The sequence below is a fragment of the Melozone crissalis genome, unplaced genomic scaffold (genome assembly GCF_028551555.1).
Source record: "Melozone crissalis strain CALT ecotype California unplaced genomic scaffold, PUWL_Pcris_2 ptg000027l_1, whole genome shotgun sequence".
Classification (NCBI taxonomy): domain Eukaryota; kingdom Metazoa; phylum Chordata; class Aves; order Passeriformes; family Passerellidae; genus Melozone; species Melozone crissalis.
In genome coordinates, this window is record NW_026535805.1 from 22,268,652 (window position 1) to 22,290,040 (window position 21,389).

Here is a 21,389-nt window from a genome sequence, read left to right on the forward strand (position 1 = left end):
TCCTTGGTTATTGCATTTCCTCTGGTCAGGGCCTGTTTTCTAGCCTTGACTTTACACAGTACTGTTCAATCCGCAGTGGAAAATGGCATACATAGATCTTGCACCTTACTGTTTTTATAGTGCATTGTATTTCAGAGTAACTAGTCTGGATATGGAGGCTAGACATAATCACACATGGGCTCTATTTGCTCATTCAGTTTGATTATTTTGAGGAGAATTAATACTTATATTGACTGTTGCTGAGGCTTTCTCCATCCTGCTTTTAACCAGAATATTAGTCAAGTTTATTTAGAATAGAAAACAGCAACAGCAATGACATTAGATAATTAATTACAAAGAGCAGCAGGATATAGGGAGTTTGTTTTTCTCTTAGTAGCTGTGAGAACTTTCACATTTTGCTCCTGAGGTGCTAAACTCTGTTACTGAGAGGGAAACATGAGGTCATGGCTGCCTCAGGGCTGAGGTTATATGCCTATAGTTCATGTTTCTTTTTGAGTAATAGTGAAGGACAGATGGTGGCTGTACGTCATGAATGGAGCTGGAAGCTCACTTTTTATTTGTTAGCAGGAAGATCACAAATAATTTCATGTCAGATTAAAAATTAACTAAGAAGTTAGATCACAGTCAAATAAATAAGCTCTGCTTGAGGATATGGAAAGATTTGTATTCTTCTTTGTATTTGACTCATGTTTCTGAGTGTTTAGTGTGCTTCCAGATCAGTCCTGTTTTTAGCCATTGAGGTCAAAGGCAAATCTCTTCTGAACACCCACATTTAACTCTTGGAGCGTGTTTACCTGTGGAAAGTAAATACTCTATCCCATTTCATTTGGGTCCATGGCTAATCTGACTTGTAGTAATGACTGGGCAGATGAAAGTACAGCCCAGTCCCCAGCTTTGCATGATTGCAGGGCTTCAAAGATGTGCTGGCAGGCAACAAGCTGTGCCTTCCACAGGTCTGCCCTAATTTAGCTATCTGAATACAAAACATGCTTAAAAGCCTCTAAGTTCACAGTCATTATATTGTCAAAAATTTCAATTAGAATTCTTTCCAGCTGCTAAATGGAAGAAATTTGGCAGGTGAACGCATGCATGAGTGTTCCCAGGGAGGAAGTACCTTAATTTTGACAAGTGCTGATAACTGCTTGCCACTCCCAGCAGTATCAGCATATGAGGGACGTGTCCAACCCCTCCAAAGATCATGCCCAAAGAAGGTACATTTGAAGACAGTCCTTCATTACAGTCTCATATGCCAATTTCATACTCCTTGTTTATTTTGTGAACAGAACATGAATAGACCAGCTCGAGACTGTCAGGAGCCAGGAGCTGACTCACACTTTGGAATACAATAGAGATCAAGCTCACTTACTGCAGAAAGAAAAAATTGCCCAGAGCAAGTTCAAAGGAACAGCTAGAGTCATTGGAGAACATGTGAAATCAGAAGAAATGCAAGTAATCTGTCTTCTGTAGAATAAATATTCAGTTCTTATCAATTAATATCCTTCCATACAAACATCTTGTGTTTTTGCCTGTATCTTTCCATTTTCTACACATGGCAAATAATTGATGCCACTTCTTTAGAATAGTTAGATATACAGTGAAGATTTTAATTTTAATAATATATTGCTTTGTCTCGTGTTTTAAATGTACATCCCTTTCTTTTGTATAAGAAAAAAAATTAGGTTGTGCCTACCATTTTTTAAGGATGTTAAAATATTCTCACATTCCTCATACTTCCTTGTACTGATTTGCTCTGCTGAGCTGACTCTTGAAAAGTTTCCAACTCCTGCATAGTGAACTTTCCTACTTGTAAATATTAGGACTCATTGTGCCATGTGCAACACAGTTAATGGCCATCATTCTCATTCCTGTGCTGAATATTTGTTATTATTTTTTTTTTTAACTATCCTGATCTTTGGCTTTGAGGTATTTTTATGATATCTAGCCCTGTGTCTAACAATCTAACCTGCCTAATTACATCCCCAAGTCATTTATTATGGGTTTTTTTTCTAAATTCCTTCAGGAGATTCTATCTTTTTAAAGATTTTATTTCAGACTTCTTAGTGATAAAATCATCTCTGATTATCTGTGGCCATTATCCCTATTAAAAACAACTAGACATAATATGACTTGAGGGGCAATTTTCTAAAAGAATCACTGATAAACAGAGAAAAAAAAATGGTAAGCCATGTGAAGCCAATGACAGAGATGGGGCAGCTGAAAGACATATTTTTACAAAATAAAAGAATGGGCAAAAGTAAAGCTCAGAAATGTCTGGAACAATGTTCTGCTGTAAAAGGATATCTAAACCAAACTGATAAATTTGACAGCAAACTGACAATTTGAATTACTTTCATGATCAAAAAAGTTTCAGAACAATTAAAACTGGCAACATAGTACTTTGTTCAAAATTTCTATACTTTATTTTTCATTTGTACATTTTTGAGATACATATTTTTGGACCATACACATAGTAAATGTTTTTTCTCCTTATCTTGCATAATTGTCTACAAGTTGCATTTTCAACAGGAAATGTTTCAGTGAGGCCATTTTAGTATTTTGATTTTAAATGTTTTGAATATACTCGCTGCACAATATTTTAAAACATCAGTTTTCTTTTCTCACGAGTTTAGAAAAAAAATGAGAATTTTTGCCAGGGAATAGTTGTGTTTCTTAACTATGCCTAGCTCTAGAGATGGAATTTGATAGAATTGCTTTAATTTTTTATTCCCACCTGAAATACATAATGAGGGCCGGTTCAAAAATTTAATTTTCCACAAAACAAAGCCAAAATATTTTGAGGTTAGTTATCTCTGTAATTCCCAACTTCAGAAGTCTGCTGCTTCTAGAAAATGGCTGGATGTGCCAAATTCAGAGGTGGCAGCTCACAGCTAAGAAAGGAATGTAATCAGGATCAAATGGGCAGACACACAAGTGTCTGCAAAGTGAGAAAGGGTTGCATTCAACAATTGGTTGAGTACAGAGCAAACTGCACATTTCTAGCTCGACTTCACCAGTATTCTCTTTGCACTATCCAGCATTAGTGCCCTGAAGGAAAAGGACCCAGTGTTTGCATCAGCATGGGTGAAGGAAGAAGGGAGAAGGCAAAAATAATGGAGATGGAAGCATATGGAAACGTCATCTCCCAATTTCATTACTTTCATTTTCAATTCAATTGAAAATTATGTCTTTGCAATCCCCTGCTGTTTGTGAGAAGGATCGAAGTATTCCAGTCCCCTTTTAACCACATGAAGATCTGATTACCTGACATTCTTGTCATTAAAATCTACCTTGCCTGCTAGCCTTTTCTTAAAGACATTAGTTGACATTTAATGCTGATTATTTGCAAGATGAGTTTGAATTTTGTGGTTTTCCTCAGCACAGGCTTTTGTCGGCTCATTTTGTAACAGCTGGTTTGTTTTAAATATAGGAGTTTGCAAAGTAGTTTTTCTGTTGTTGTTTAGGGAGTGGGTTTCTTTGTTGAAATAATTTCAAATGTGATTATTTTTTTATTGCATACTTTACTACTGTAGACCTTTAAGCAGAACAAAAGGCTACATGCTTGCTTCTGGATATGTAAGGTGGGCATGCCTAGTTCAGAGCAGGCAATGTCATGGCACACTTCTATTTTTTCACTGACAGATATTAAAAGAGCAGATTGCTGGACTGCAGGAGGAGTTCCAGAGAACTGAGCCCTACTGGCATGCTGCCTGCAGCAAACTGAGAGACCAGGATGAGTTGCTGACCAGGCAGAATATGGAGCTTTGAGATGAGCTCAGTTTCAGAACATCAGAGACGGAAAGCAGAAAAAAACCCCAAAGCCATAACTTTCATGGACAGAAAATCAGAGACCCTGGTAGTGGCAGATACTCTCTGCTTAATACTGTTTGAAAAATTCAGTAGTTTTTCTTTGGAGCAGTCATGTGTGAGTGCTGTCCCTCCTTTCCTGCTTAGCCTGAAGATAGGAAAGTCAGCTCTACAGTGAGCCATGTTAAAATACACTCTTTGTGTGGCCTTCTTCCACCTAGCCTTTTTATCCAGGAGGTGTGCAGCTTTGCCAGGTGATACAGCCAGCCTATCATAGACACTGAGGTCTGATATCTCCCTCCACTAACCAGGAAGGAACTCTAGATAACTAATTTACTTTCAGTGACTAAATTAAAGCCTCCTAAAAAGCCTCCTGAAAATAATTCCACTCTTTATATATATAGTGCCATTTACCTGTTCCATAAAACATCTCTTCAGCCTGGAAAAAATACAGCTGGACCTTCTATTAAATCTTAGTTCTTATTTTAAACTGTAAATTTTAAACTGCTGTAAACTTTTTGGAAGGAAACACCATCAGTGGCTTGCCTTGCAGAAGCACAAGTTGAATTCTTAAATAGGAGTTACACTGGGATAAAGCAGGAGGAATAAACAGAGTGGAAAATACAGCTGGCTAATGTAAATGTCTTTGCTAATCTCTGGAAATCAAAATGATTTAATCACAGGTTTACAGAGTGTCTTGTAAATTTTTTATTCAATATTTCACTTGTTTAATGTACTTGTAGGGTTTTACTTGCTCCATTAGTATATAACTGAGTAACTTCTTGAAGGGGAGTTAAAGGAAATTAAAGTTACTCACTTTTTACACAGGAGAGAGCAAGTATTGGTGAAATTAAATGGGTCACACTAGAATTCAAAAGAAACGTGAAATTTGGGTTGAGTGGATCATTTCATTCCCTTGTGTGTATTCAAGGGAGAAAAATACATGCTTTGAGGGATCAGTTTCATCCTATGTGTGTCAAGGAAACTAGAAAAAACAATTATCTCCTAGGTGGTATAGTCTGATGAGATGAACCCTACACTTCTGCAGAACCTATAAGAAATGAAATGGCTGAACCTAGAAGAAAATGAAATTGAGCCATTTTCTCTTAGGCATTTCTCTAATTTTCAAATCTAATTTCTAGTAAGGTATCTTCAAAAAATGTTAGAACCACTAACAAACCTGTCCTTTGCTTTATTGGAGTGGAGTTTTGTGTATCTTTTTTTATTTGATTTTAATGGACTCGTGAATGAAATTTTTCACCTAACACTTACATTTCACTTAAAATGTAATTTGAAGTTAAATTTCACTCTATTTTTACTTTTCCCAAACTTATCTGCTCTTATGACTCATCATTTTATAGATTGTGAAGATCACAAAAAAAGATTAGTCACAGGCATCAAAATCAAAATACATAAAAATTCCAATAAAAGCGAGGATAAAAAAAGCTAAGTAACTTCTGCTGTTGGCCAGATTTCTGTTTTATTTCTACCACTTTGCTGATGTAAAGCTATAACTCAAGACACTGAATATTTTTGTTGTGTAAAAGTAATAATAGGATACTCTATATGAAGATGCTAGTATCAAGACAGTTTTTGTCTGATACTGGGGACTTTCAGACGCTAGCAGAACAGCATGTGGAATTTCATTTATTGTGTTTAAATGTCATAATTTTTATGAAAAGACAATGGCTTTGAGTCAGATGTCTTTGCAGGCTGTCTGATTCTACTATGTGTGACTTGAACTTAAAATTACATATTTATAACAAATTCTCCACTATGTTTCAGAAGCTATTCTGTGAGGGACAGCATCTTCATCCACACCAGAAGAAAGTTCATGGAGAGATAATCACAAGAGCTACATCATCTCTCACGTGGAGCTGAAGACATCTTTGCAAAAACACCTCCTTGGAGATGTGAATAATTAAGTATGCATTCCTGCTACCAGTAGTCACTTTTCCAGAGCTTCAAATACATATTTAAAAGAACATTATTTGGAATCAAAATTTATGCAAATGACAGTGTGTATAAGCATGATCATATTTTCTTGCTTATGCATAAATATGAATTTATGAATTGTAGATTTTCTTCTGGTTTTGCAGTAACAGGAGAAAAAACATCTTTCCCCCTCCTTTCTAGACCTAGCTGAATTGTGTGTTGCTTTCAAAGAATTTTCCAAACTTGTTGCAGCTGCTACTCCACAGGCTGATTTTACAGGGAATCCCCTTGCCTTGGCAAACATAAATCTATTACTTTGCCATTCCAGGCTTTACTTGCCAATATGTAACAGTGTCCTTCTCCCAGTTCAACTCAGTGGGAAAACCACTCTGATTTTTACAAGCTGTGACAAGTTAGCTCAGTATGTCAAGTCAGATGCTTATTTCTGGCTGGTGTGCCCATGACTACTCCTCCACAGCCAGTTTACCACATTTCTAACACATCTCAGTGTTTAGAATTTAGATATCTAAATATCTCTTTATGTTTTTCTTTCTTTTGGCTTTGCATTTCTTGATTCATATTATGGACACCTTGGATATTACAAGTCCCTTTTCTCACTTTTGGTCAGATTTGGTTGAAATCTATGTTTTGTTCAAGTGTACAATCTCTCTGAAATTCATCTTCTTTACTGGAAACTATTCCTTTGGCGACAGGAAAACTTAGATTAGCCAACACACTCTGCTCTCTGCCTGTATAGAGACTGAAATGAAATGTAAAAGATATCAGATGAGAAGGGAGGCAACTGCTCCACTATAGTGAGCATGACAGTGCATCTGTGTTTGAAAGTCGCTAGACAGTAAATTCAGTGAATTCTATATGGTTCCAGATATGAAAAGAGATATTGATAATTTCCTCCTATGGCACACAGCCATGGGCAATAAAAATTGTGACTTCAGCAACAGTTTAGAGAAGGGGGAGTTGAGGACAGCAGACTTTTGGGCTCACTGCTATCTGGGCTTTCGCCATCTAGCCAGGGCTGGATCCAGTCCAACTGGAATCCAGCACAAGCATGAGCTAGACTGGTTGGCATAGTGCCCAGATGTCCTGAGTGAACTCTAAAATGTTTGACAGAGACACATGCTCTTTATCTGATCTGATGTCACAGAAAGACTTTACAGTGAATGGAGTGGCTGCCAGTTGTTGGACTCTAGAATTGAAGTCTCAGGTAAATGGAACATTAAACAGAAGCCCAAAATCCATGTCATAGCAATAGATCTGCACATGGTGACTCACTTGCATTCTCTTTGCATTTGAACTCTTTTGCTAACAGGTGGATGCTTTCCCTCACAGATCCTGTGAATCTGAATAATTCTGAATTTTGAATGTAGGTTAAAAAACCTATCATACTACTTCTATCCAAAACTGAGAAACTGAGCATAAGGACACATCTAAGTGAATAGGATAACCTTGAGCACCAGAAGGGTTGTCAGGGATTGGAATGGGCTAAACAGAGAGATGGTGGAATCACCATCCTTGGCACTGTTTAAAAATGAGTGGATATGGCACTTTGGGACATGTTTAGTGGTGGACTTAAAAGTTCTGTGTCAATGGTTGGAACTGATGAGTCTTTTGCTACCTAAAATATTTTATGGTTCTAGGGCTGGAAGAAGATGTTCATGTCTTCTATAACATATGTAAGTTTAAGCTAGCTTGGACTGGTGAGTTTAATCAGCTGTAACCGAGAACAAATTGCCATCTGACTTTTCTTTTTTTGGTCAAATCTAATAGAATTTGGGATATGGACAAAAAGAGCTGGTAAGTCAGAATAATTATCAGTTTGTATCTTTGTTAAAGATACAAATATTTTGTAGACATGATTTTATGAAGTAAAAGAAAAAAACATAACCAAGAGATGGTCCACATCTCTGAAAAATATGTATTCTGGTTACCTATAGTACTTCTAAGGAAGACCTCTATTTGTGCCGTAACATGACCTAGCTGGTGAGGAACTGTCAAGTTCAAGTGCTTCTTTAGTGACGTAAGAGAAATGTCCATTTTAACTGCACATCATTAGTAATTCTTTCAGACTATGAAAGAACAAGCAGATGGGCCAAAATAGTTATTATTTTTTAATTATTAATGCTTACTAACATGAACACTCTGAAAACAACTTGATTTCTGAATGCAGCTCATCAGCTAGAACAAGTTGCCAGTTTCCCGCCCAACATGCATCTGTGAATAAATTTTCATTATTTCTGTGAAAAAAGATGAGTTTATTTGCCTGGAAGGGTTGGAAGTGGGAGGAGGGATGGGGAATTCCACTGAAAGGTATACCTATAGCATTTCTTAATGTTTCAGCCAAGGTCAAATATGCTTACTTCCAATCTTAGATGGATTTTGCTCTCTAATCTTCCAAGGGATTTTGATGACTTTGAGGATGTTATTTCCTTGCTCATGAGCATTCTTCTGACAAATTACTAACCCTCAAGTAGGAAAGGTCTGTGAAAATGTCTGCATTTACTGGTCATCCACATATTTCTAATGAAGAAAATTGAGATAATTTGATGGCTTTGTTTATGAAAGTGATGGAATTGAAGGAATCTTTATCAAGAACCCAGTCATATGTGATTAGTCCAAATACTTAGTATTTGAGTTTCTTAAAAAGTACAGAGCAAAGTTGTAGTGGTTGCCAAGGATACAGTGATGGCTCTGAATTTTCAAATGATCTCTTAGACTGACATTCCTCTGAATGAAAACAGAGACTGCATGTGATTCATGTAAGCCTGTCTGGATTCCTTTGATATTATTTCTTTAAAAATAGGTGAACTAGTGTATGCAATGCATAAACAATGAAATCTGGCTTTTACAATGGCATGTGTAACAAGAACTGTTCTGCATGGATGCTCCATCTGCTGAATTGGCTGATACATCTCATCATGTTCATGGAAACAGTGCTACTTTCTCTGACTACATCTGGCCATAAAGTATCTTCTATTTACAAGTCATATGTAAGGTTTTTACAAGCTTCAATTGCAACATTCTTTCTATAATAAACCACATGAAAACAAATGCTGCCACATGTTTGTGTCTCGCTGAAGCTGATGAATATTTGAGCTGCTGTGGCCCTGTTGGCACTTTCTGAAGATGGTGATCCAGATGGCTCAAAACTAACCAGGGAGCAGGAAAAGAGTTCATCTCTGCCTGATTCTACTCAATGAACCAGGTTAATTTCCTTCTGTAGCTGCTCTTGCCTCATAAAGGAGTGACTGGAAAAATGTAGCTGGGGATAGAAGAAAAGGAATGAGACTCCAGCAATCTGGGCTGAAATTGGTTTGGGCTGCTGTGAAACTGCTGCAATGGCTTTTCAAGTTCTTTTAAATGATTTGGCAGTTTCAGTCTTGAGATATTTAGCAATGAAATGACTGATTGTGTACTCTTTCTTTCTTTCTATCTCTGCAATTTCTGAGCTAATATCTCTTCATCAGAAATAGTCCTAAAGGACCTCAGTTCTATACCTTTTGTCTCAAGCTCAAGTCCCAGGCATATTTTGACAGTTTGCCCATCCACTTTTATTTGAAAACCTGATTATGTTTGAAGAACTCAGGCATATCCACACAATCTGCCTGGAGAAAATATCACCAAATGTCAAATATAAACTATATTCTTTTTAACAATAAATTCTATTAATTTATGTACTTTCCAACAACCTTGTCTGAAAGAGGTAATCAGTTGCCTTTCTCTTGCTGAAAACTGTTTTATGCTTGGAGGAAAAATTTAGCCTTTTAAAATCCTACAGTTTTCTTGTGTTGCAATAGGATTGCTTTCTTGGCTTCTTCCCTGTAAGCATACATTAAATTGTAATGTCATCTATTAATATAAATAAGGCATCACCAACCACAGCAGCAGCAGATACCCCTAATTTCACTGATCACATGGAGAAAATTTTACAGCTACCAAACATTGACCATTGTTATCAGAGAAGGAGCAGTGCAGTCTTCCTGTCTGTGCTTTGCTAGTCCCATGTCCCTTGAGCAATAGCTCATGGACTTGAGTAAATTAAGCTGATGGCAAATATATTCTTTCCATTAATAGCTTACACACATCTTCTCAAGCAGCCACTCTTCAGTGTGTGAGTCATTTCAAAATCAGAGTTATTGGTGCCATTTCCAACTTTTTTTTGATTGTTTCTTTGTTTCTTACCGTAATGCACTTGGAAGCTTTGCATAATGCAAATGCATTATGCAAATGCATAATGCACTCTCAAGCAAACACTTGAGAGTCATTGTGTAAGTCCTGTAAATCCCAAGTATCTCATGGTGGTCATGCAGGAATATTTTGTTTACTCTGTGCTCTGCTCTAAGGTCTGCATAAAAAATTGGGGAAGTGCTTTTGAGTCTCCTTGATCTTTCAGTCTAAATAACTGTTATAGTTTGGTTGAAAATTTTTGCATCTCATTTCCCTTCTGTGGCTCACACATCCCTTAGGGTCCTACAAGTCTTGTGTCAGCCTTGATTGATGGAGATGTTTGAGATCAAAACATAGAAAGGCTGGACATGCTGCAAGTAAAAATGAACTGTTGTGCTTACTTTACTGGGCTCAGCTCAGTTGTGCTAACCTAGAGAGAGCTGGCAGGGTGGTGGGACTGAGGGATGAGAGCCTTTCAGCAGCTGCTGGCCTCACACTCTGCCCCTTGGATTAGATTTGACTTGCACTGTTGTCCAAGCACAGAGAAATGTGGGAAGCAAAGCAAGACCCCAAATGCAGAGTTATGCATAAAATGTGTGTGTGTGCTTGAGTGTGTCTCTGTGGATACACCCACGCACACAATTAAGCATTTTCCTAAAGTTTTAACCACTTCATGATTTGGAGATGTTTATATTAACTTAATACAAATGTATTTACTCCTTTTAGGACATAAATAGCTCTGTGCAAAAAGCTGATCCTTTGAGATCAGTGACAAAGGAGCATCAAGAAGAGAAAACATCTAACTGCTCCATTGCTAGAAGCACAGCACCAGCTGGCAGGAGGACTCTTCATCAGGGAAGACTGACACCTATTGAAACAGACAAAGTAAGCTATCAGCAAGGTCTATTTAAACTGCCTTTATTTCCTTTATATTGTATTGTTTAGAATCTGTATTGGGATCCTGATCCTCACATAGCTGGTGCTTGGCCCTCTTTCCCTGGAACTGCAGATTTGTCAGTAATTGTCTAAGAGGCCGTTCATACATTGAGCTATTTAGACACCTGCAGGGAGAGTGTGAGTGTGTGCTTTGAAACCTGCCCCCATTGTCCCAGAACAAGTTCAGGGGTGATCACATGCACCAAGAACTGGGGCACTGCATGGGCCAGTGGTTCCCAGCGAGGCCAGGGGCTTGGAGAACCAGGGGCAGCTCATGGAGTCCAGCAGGGCTCTGCCTTTCCCAAAGCCTGGGAGGAGGGCAGGCTGGGTGTGGAAGGAAGGGCCAGACCAAAATCCCAATTGTCAAAGCCCATAGTGATGAGACAGACATGGAGTCATGACAGGAAGTCATCCCATGGGTCAGGGTTGGGATTTGGATAAGCCAGGTGTGTGGCCAGGCACAGACATTACTGCAGTGCAAGCCACCATGGAGCAAATGTGCAGTGCAAGCCACCATGGAGCAAATGAAGCACAGTTCCCAAGAGAAGGGATAGGGGAACTGGGGGGGACTTGGCGCTGTCTGAGGCTTCTTCCAGCTCTTCCATCCTCCCTTATTTCTCTGCAACAGTCTGAACCAAGCTTAGATACCTGTACAATATCCACACACAGACAGCTAAGCTCCTAAGGAAGGAGCTAAAAGTGTATAGCATGCTCTTGCCACATCACTGATAGCTCCCATACTGAAGTGAAGCATGACCTCTAAGCCAGGGCCTCTCCATTTTTCTTCAGGTTGTATATCAGCTCTCTCCTACTGGAAGAAGATATAGTGGTAGGAAGTCACCTGGAGCTCTCTCACATCTGAGTGGTTGTTTTAAGGAGCCCAGCTCACCTTCCTGTGTAAAAGGCAAGTGTGACAGTGTTCACAGGGGTCTTAGGTTGAGGGAAGAGACAAGGATCTGTCTCCATGTTTCAGAAGGCTTGATTTATTATTTTATGAAAAACTTGGAAGTTATATTTATATAAAACTATACTAAAAGAATAAAAAAAAAGGATTTCATCAGAAGACTAGCTAATAGAAAAAGAAGGAATGAATAACAAAGGCTTGTGTCTTGGACAGAGAGTCTGAGCCAGCTGACTGTGATTGGCCATTAATTACAAACAACCACTTGAGACCAATCACAGATGCACCTGTTGCATTCCATAGCAGATAATCATTGTTTACATTTTGTTCCTGAGGTCTGTCAGCTTCCCAGGAGAAAAAATCCTAAGGAAAGGATTTTTCAGAAAATATCATGGCTACAGGTAAGATCTGTGGAAGTCTCCTGTCTGCTTACAGTGGTCTGCAGATGACTTGGAGAAACTGGTCCCCAGCTCTTGACTCATAGATAATGTGAGCCACTGAAACACATCTATGATTCTTAGAAGTATTGTCAAATTCATATTTTACAAGAGAGAGAAAGCAGATTGTGCTGCCACCTATTTAGTGAGTTTCTTGTCCCAGAGGTTCAGGAGGTGGGACTATGAATGTAGACTGCATTTCATTTTGGTCCAGGACAAAGCACCTTTGGGAGGATGGACAAGCTGTTAGCAAACATTATCAGTGCAAGTCGCAATATATTGCAAGATTCTGAGAGCTAACATCTTTAAAAAGCCTTTCTGAGATATGTATGGAAACGTTATTCACAATTTTCATGTGCTTTTAAGGACCCTTTTTGCTTTGATTTTTCTTACAGGGACACTTTGGCCAATTTCATATAGCTTAGAAGACATCTTCCTCTCACATAACTACAGGAAAGACACTTACAGCTTTGCACCCTGCAAGAACAATGAAGAAAGAGAGGTATTTCACCATGTAACTCTATAAAATAGAGTTACAGTGAGTCTGTGGTATTAGTTTTCATAAACAGCATGCTAACTCCCATTCATTTGGCAACAATACTCTCCTGGCTTTATTTTTTTGCCTTTACTCCTTATATAAGTGCAGTCTTAAAAACAATATTGCAATGGCTTCAAATAATAGGCTGGATTCCTTTGTCAATATAGTTCTGCACAGCTGTTGAACATTAATAGATTTATGTTGTTAGTTAACATTTTAATTTTGTCTCAGGAAGGAGAAGCTCTTAAAAAGACAGGAAAATGGCTAAGAGCTCAGAATAAAGTGGCTTTTCTGACCCCACACTAGAGAAATGGCATAACTGCTTATGAAAACAAAGTATCTACAGACAGTCCTCCTGCTTTTCTGGATGATGAAATAAAGGTTTGAGCTACTTAAAATTCCAGTTCTTTCATGAGCAGCAATTGTGTTCCTTCCATCTGTGAGGAGAAATAAAGCACACTAAGAAAAAGAAAGTATTCTGTTCCCACTTCCTATGCTATGCAGTAGACACAGCTTTAGAGATGGATCTGGCAACTTTAAGCATGGTGTTTATAGTTATTTAGTGAAGCATATCATTGCCCTGTGGGGAGCAGTTCTCCCTATTCCTTCAGATCCCACAATTCAAAATTCACCACATCTTTAAACTGTAATTAACATCAGCTCGTAACTGCCCTGGACGCTGTGTGCCAGATGTCACTTGACTTTAGGCTCCTTTACACTGCCAGACTGCAAAGAGCATTTATGGTAATGGTAAACTGGAATTGTAGCATCCAGAATAGCCCTTAGTTACAGAGATAGCACCACCTCACAGCTAAGAGCCATGTAATTTGTTTTGGAAGAGAGACTCTAGCTAATACAAATACCTTTCTTTGTGAATCAGTAACCCAACACCCAGAGATAGTTCTGCTCTCTGTTCCTGTATTTATTCTCTCCATTTTGTGCAGCAGAATTTTGTCAGAATGCACTTTTATCACCTCATTTTTTGACTTCTGCTTTGCTATCTTTTGCTTTGCAAATGGAAGAAAACTAGAATTAATGTGCAACATTTCTGGTTACAAATAAAATATAAAAATTCATTGCAAATACAAGGTAATACCAAAAAGAAGGGAATCTTTCCTCTGTGTGTGAAAGTAAATAAATTTTTTTTACACCATTGTTTTAAGTTAGTGAACATATTTTTAAAACCTTTCTGTTTATGTAACACTGACCTTGAGGTTTTCATAATACAACCTCCAAAATCAATATTATCTAGAAGGTCAAAGTTACATCAATGAAGGAGAAAGCATGGGGAAGAGGTGCTGGAAAAAATAGAGAATCATGATGAAAAGGTAAGAGAAAATAGCTTTTTTTTTTGGTTGGGAGATATTCCCTTTTTTGTGAAAATTCTGATTAGATTGGAACAGTATGACAAAGCTGTAGTGCATCTTCTGGTTGCCTTCTTTGAATCTTACCAAAAGAGTTATACCATGGTATTTGATATATCCTGAACAGAAACATCTGCTACAGTATCATCAGGAAAAATTATTAACCAGAGGCTATGCTTGGTATGAAGTCTTCTCTGACAAGTGCCCTTTTTGTAGAAGAGCATATTGTAGAATGTCATATTAATGACATTATTGCCTGCTGTCGATAAGAAGTGTCAAGCAAATATTAGGTCTGTGCATGCAGCCAAAATTAATTCTGTAGTACTGAAGGTCCATACAGGACTACTTGGAAAGAAATGATTCTTAACCTACCATATCAGCAATCTGCGTTAATTCATCAAGTTCAGTCATTTTGATTCACACAGTCCAGAACCATGCATCTCTCAAGTGATCTGTGTACCTGTGTTGGAAGATGTACAAGCATATATGAAATTAGTCTGGTCAATAACTCACTAATGTTGGTCAAGAAGAAACCTGACTGTTTTCCCTATTGCCACAGGGCTGTGCACCTTATTGTGCTTAACATTAAAACAAAGTTGTGGGGTGAGAACTTGGAACATGCGCTACAAGTAAGTTCACCTTGTGAAAAGAAAATTTCTTTTGTCCTCTTTTACACACAAAGGAGGCAAAAATAATGCCTGTTCTGCAGAGATAACCTTCAAAATACAAAGATGTCGCATGACTTCCTTCAAGACCCAATTTAATTGGAAGGCAATGAGTGTGGTGCTGCTCATTTCCTTTGACTTCATCTGCATTGGATGCTTTGTGTGTTTGAAGGTAGAAGAGGAGCTTTCTGATGGACACCTAATCCTCACTTTCCACGACAGTACTAAAAAGGAGATTGGTGCTGATGAAAGCATGACAATGATCAGCTTTTCCAATGGAGATGTAAAGAAGATCATGCCAGATCAGAGGGTGCTGGGTAACTTTTCATTTTCTTTAAGGAAAATAAAATGATTAACTGATTTTCCAGCAAGGTTCTATAATTTATCTATATCTATCAATTCTGAGAGTAACTGATGAGGAAGGGTGTTGGTTTAACAACCCTGAGCAGTAAAACTGCTTCATCTAAAAAGACAGAAGAGGAAAGGCATGAAGGTAACAATCAAATGAAAAAATAGGTAGGTAGTCAAGCAGGAGACTGAACAAAGGCAAGGGGCATGGGCAGCCATCTGAAGCAAGGACTGGTTTTTATACATTTTCATACATCATTTGTAGAGTAGGTAGCATGGAGGTTTCTTCCATATGGGCATTATGTAAATAAAAACAGCTAATAACAATGTGGGCTAAAGTGGAAATTAGTGAGGCCTTTGCAGCACTGGGATTTTTAAAAATTAATAGTTCATGGATGAGAGCATAGAGGTCGGAAGATGACTTTCATGTGCACACTGTTCTCCTGCACTTTACAGAGGTGAAAGTAGCATCATCTGGACACAGCCATGAGGGTGAATGAGAGGAAGGAGCAGCAATGTGAACATAGCTATTTTTATGGATGACAGATGCAGAATATGACCTTGAAATGACTTTTTAAAGATGGCTTACTTTTGAGCACATTGTTATGGTTGAATCTGCTTATGCAAATATTGTGAATATGCTGCTATCATCTCACTCTCCTTCCAGATTTATTACTATGCAGACACACAGACAACTCACACTGCTTATCCAGATGGCCTGGAGGTGCTGCAGTTCCCTAATAATCAGATAGGTGTGCAAGACCTCACTATGTGAACTGTACGTGCAGATTTATTTCTATTATGAAAGTGTAGTTTGAATTCTGACTCCAGCAGTTTGGATGTTTTCTTGCCATTTCACACTGTCTTTTGCATTTCACTTTCAGCATATTCCATCACTCCACTTCTCAGTTTCCTCCTACAAAGCAAATATAATAATGAAATGTAAATGTAGTTCTTCCAATTCTGATTATCTGATTATGCAATTCTTTAATTTCTTTTACCAGTACTGTAAATATAATTTACATCCTCACTACAATGTCAAAAAAAAAAAAAAAAATCCTGACCTAGCTTTCTGTAAGGCAACCTGAAACAACACTAGACAGACTATTACATCTTCTTCTGTACATAAAAACATCATCCCCATGGCACACAAGAAATTGTGTTCCCAGATCACACAGTGAAATGCCTCTGCAGTGATGGACTGAAGGAAACTTCTTTCCCAGATGGCACAGTAGTAAAAGTAGAAAAGTAAATCCTGTGTAACTAACAGGGATCACACTTTGGACACAGGTACAACAAGACTGACATTTAGAACTATGGCTGGATTTTGAATAGCTGGGAAATTTCCAGATGAAGGGGAAAAGGATTTGTGAGATAACCCTTGTTATCTAACAAGGGTTTTGCAAGAATGTAGCACTGAAAATTCACTTCCACCTTGAATAATAGGTGACAATTCACCACCAGGCAAAATGACTGTGAAATATTCCTCATTTAGTTCCATGTAACTTTACACTGTCCAGAGTAGCTGGGAGATCACCAGTTGTCAGTGTCAGCAATGTGGGTATTAAAGGACTCAGGATGAGGGCTCCTGAGCTCTATTCCCAGGTGTTTGGCTCCCCCTCTAACATTGGGCTAGGACTGAGATTATCTCAGTTGGTGACAGCATGGTGCTGCTATTAAAAGCAAGACTGTGGGTTTGATCCCTGAAAGGGATCACTTAAGGAATTCACTTAAGAATTGGACTTGAGGGTCCTTGTGGGTGTCTTCCTAGTCACATTCTGTGAATCTGTATTGTCTCTCTATTCCTCCATGCAAAATAATAAAAAGAAAGCTTTGGGACTCTTACATATCTCTTTTGAGGAGGAGGAAGGTTCCTGCTGTAAAATGGGTTTTCTGCCTGCAAAATGCCTTGAGATCCCTTCATGAAGTCATGTAAAATTTGGATCTCACCATCCATTAGCTATTATTTTACGTATTGAAGTTTTTTTGTGAGACCAGATTTCTAATGCCATTCCATGTAAACCCTGAGGTTTTCCACCTGACATTATTTTCCTATTTCATTGAGTTGTGTTAGACAGCTCCGCGAGACAGGTTAATAAAAGACAGTGTTTTCTCATCACTTCACTCATTGCTACTTCTTCCAGGAACAGAGATAAAATAGTGGTGTTCAGTGATGGCCAAAGGGAGAGTCACACTGCACAGTTCAGCAGGAGGGAGTGCCTCGATGGCACCGTGAAAACTCTGTTCTGCAACAGCAGACAGGAAACCAAGTACTCCACTGGATGACTCCAAATCAAAGATGAGGAGGGTAATCTCATCCTAGACAAGAGGTGATTCCTCCCTGCAGAAGGCTGCACTGCACCTATGTAGCTTAAGGCATATTCTTGGCAGGTCAGAACTGTTAGGAAGATCTAACTTGTGAAAATGAATGGATGGATCCATAGAGCTGAGATTACTTTGGCTCAGCAACTGGTGCTGAGATTGGAATAACATTACCTGAATGAAATGAAGACTGAAGGGGAGGCAGTCATGCCCTTTTTGTGTATTCAACACTAAAACAAATGCCCACAGTATGTCTCACCAAAGGGTTTCTTTCATGGTACTGATCACACTTTTTCTAGTTTTTCTGCAATTTGTTGTGAAAGTCACTACAATGAGTAACTATGTTATAAAAAGCCCAAATATACAGTATTTGTATGACCCCAAATATATTCAGTGCTGCCTTATGCTGACCTGTCACAGACATATTTTGTGAAAAATCCTTTCTTGGGATTTTTCTCCCTTCTGAGAAGCTGTGGCCTCAGCAACAAAATGTAAACAATGGTTATCTGTTGCTGTGGGATGCAACAGGTGGATCCGTGATTGGTCTCCTGTGGATTTTTGGATTTACTGACCACTCACGGCAGAGTGGGGTCTCGCTCTCTGCCAGGACACAGATCTTTGTTATTCATTCTTTTCTATTCTTAACTTAGCTAGCCTTCTGAGAGCATTCCTTCTATTTCTTTTTAGTAGAGTTATAATGTGGTATATATATCATAAAATAATAAATCAAGCCTTCTGATCATGGACCAACATTCTCGCCTCTCTCTTCATCTGCAATCCTTGTGACCACCGTCACACTGACCAAAATAAATCTACATGGGGTATTTATTTCCTGAGTTAATCATCAAAAATTGTGTGGAAATGATTAATATTTTCTGTTTGTTTGTATTCTTTGGAGCAAAATTTTCCAGCATGTATCAAGGCTTATCACGAGCTGGACATTAGACCAAAACCTGAGCAGGAGTGGAGAGAACAGTCACAGCTCTGGATGCTCCTTCCAACCAAAGTTATTAAAAAATTATATGATCATAATCTAAAAACTCTGCCTCATACATTTGAAAATAAAATGTAACATTTATTGCATCCTAGTGATTATTCTGGATCAAAGATCTGGATCTTCTGAATCCTTCTTCTTCCTCCAACAGTCCTTCCTCTGTGTTGCTTTGTCTTTGAAATAACCTTTTCCACTACTGTTTTTATTGTTCCCATAGTGCAAAAATATTTCTGGTCAGTGAATCTCTCCATCTGTAAGGTTCTTTGGATGGCACTTGATACTTAGAGGGATTAATAATTTATCAGATGCTGCTTTCAACTGCCTTCCCCATAGACTGCCTGTGAGAAAACCATAGAATAGTTTGGGTTGGAAACCCAAACTGGACCTTAAAGATCATCCAGTTCCAACTCCCCCTGCCATCGGCAGGTTCACTTTCCACTAGATCAGGTTGCTCAGAGCCCCATCCAACCTGGCCTTCAACACTTCCAGTCAAGTGAATTTTTCCAAATCACTGAAACTCTTCTCTTGTAGAGCTCAGCTCATTACCTGCCCACTGACGGAGATATCTAATTATCTCCTTATGCTCTTCAAATTCCTGTAGTAACAAACATGCTCCCATAGCATCTGCTTTAGCCTTTTCTCACACCTAAGTGCAAAAATGGCAACATTATGGAATTGCTCCCTCTTTTCTGTTTCCAGAGGCACAGACAATCAACAAACCACCAGTAAAATTGCAGAGCATCTTTCAAAGAAAGCACAAGAAACATTGCTGATATTGATCATAGACATACTTCAGTTTATCAATTTAATTATGAAGCTGTGATCAGTTTGATATCAGCTGGTGTAATGATAAAATTGTATTGTTTTTCCTTAACTGCTTCATAGCACTTCTGCTTTCAACTACTGAAACAGTTAATATATTTTATTTGTTTTGTAAAATAAAACTCTAAAATAAAATTAAGGCATCATTCCTTTCCATGTGTTTCACTAAGAATTTCAGTTTGTTCTACCATATGCTGACAAAAACAGATCTATATTGATTTTTTTTCCTTAGTTAAGCATCATAAAAAAGTTAATGTTGCTAGTGTTTTCAGTTTGGTTGAGAAACTAGATACAATACCAATGTTCTATAAAGGACCATTGTTTTTATTTCCAAGAATTCCTCTAACAAAAGGTCCCTGTTTTCCAGTTAAAATGCTGACATTCTTTTTGTTTCTGTAGTAAATCAGAAAACAGATTTTGCTCACATCTTTTAGCCATAAATCACCGTTTACTATTCAATAACCTGTTACTGAATCCTTGAATCCTGTGGATAAGTAATCCCTCTAAATTGTAAACTAAATAAGGAACAATTTTGTTATTATGCTGCTTGCTCCTTGCTTCCTTCATTAAGCACTCTTGACTCTACTTGCAGGAAACATTTTGGGATAATTTGGCCCTGCACAATGTGTGACACATGGGGAATATGTGCAAGGCAGTCCCCAGAGCTGTGCACAAGGGTGACCCTACTGAAGATTTTGAGCACCTCTTGCCAACTTGTATTCTACCATTGTTTTACCAACATGCACTTTTTTCAGGTGTTATTTTATAGCATAATAATAAATGGATTTTTGGCATAAAGGGCACACATTGGGTTTGGAAACAAGGAGGCAGGAAATTCACCTGCATGAATGACAATCTCTGTCAGGTATGTTATAGCTGAGAGTCCTTCACAGATGAGTTCTGACACATCCCACTTTGTTTTTCACAGGCTGATTCTCACACCTTCTCTTCTCCACCTTCCACTTGCCTCAGTTAACCAGAAGCATGGCTCTACCATTTATAGCTCACAGCTGTAGGAACAAAAATAACCCCAAAATAATCCAAATTAAGTGTGACTGCATATTGTGCTTAAACTGTAGCAACACACATAGCTACTTCTCGATGTTTTTTTGTCCTGGAGGATTTAAAATGAAATTTTCATGAATCCTTCAAGGAGATGGAACACATTTGGGAATTACCACTTTTGTTTTTTCACAGGTTTTCCTGGCATTAGCAAAAACATGCTACAGCCAGTATTTAGCCCCAGTTTTTTCACATTTAAAATATGCAGTGACTTGTGAACAGAGCAAGTTCCATTCAGACAGCCAGGGGTGTGGGCCTCTGGTCCTTATCAGAGGAAATATCTGTGTGGTTAGCTCAGAGTTGAAGAAGTCAGGTGTAGATAACCACCAACTGAGTTGGGCAGACTTGCATGAAGAATGCCCAGCCTCCAGGGATTTGTTTATTTTTAGCTTCACCTTTTGCGTGGAAGGGTATTTTTGGCATGTCATTCTTTTCTGCATCTAGGAAGTCAGTGTTTTTCTTGGAAGTGCTCTGGTAGTTTTCTTAGTTAGGACAGCCACCTTAGGAATCCATCCTCTTGCAGCCTGCAGGGCAGGTTGTGGAGAAGAAGCAGAAGTACATTTGGCCACCTTTTCATAAGCAAGGAAGCCAGGCACTCTCACCAGCTTTGCTCCACGGCACACACCTTCTGCTAGCCTTCATCCCAACTATTTGGTTTGGCCTGGAAGTGTCAATCTGCTTGTAGTTCAGCAATACTGTGGAAAAGTTTTCTTCTCACAGCATCATCCATGGAACAGCCTAAAAACAAGGCTGTATTTTGGTTGAGTTCTAAAAGCCAGGGTTTGAATTTGTCATAAACATTCTCATGGAAATGGAACTCCCACAGCTTCTAGATATCTCTTGTATCATAGTCACCTGCCTTCACTTCCATCTTACTTTAAGGTGACTTTCCATGCACTGCCACATTACTGGTACACGATACTAACTCAGTATGTTACCCTGCTCTGAGCAAATTCCCTTGGCTAAGGTCATAAAGACCAATGCAAAACCAACAGTGGACAGTAGGAAAATGCCTATTGATTCCAATGCTCTTTTCCTCCTCTGACATGTTCTGATTTAACTCTCTGATAATCTTT

At 38.5% G+C, this 21,389-nt stretch overlaps 1 pseudogene; it reads left to right on the forward strand.

Moving 5' to 3' along the window:
• Window positions 1-17,447, forward strand: part of LOC128938684 (centromere protein J-like) — a 28,947-nt pseudogene extending 11,500 nt beyond the window's left edge.
• Window positions 17,448-21,389: the final 3,942 nt, after the last annotated feature.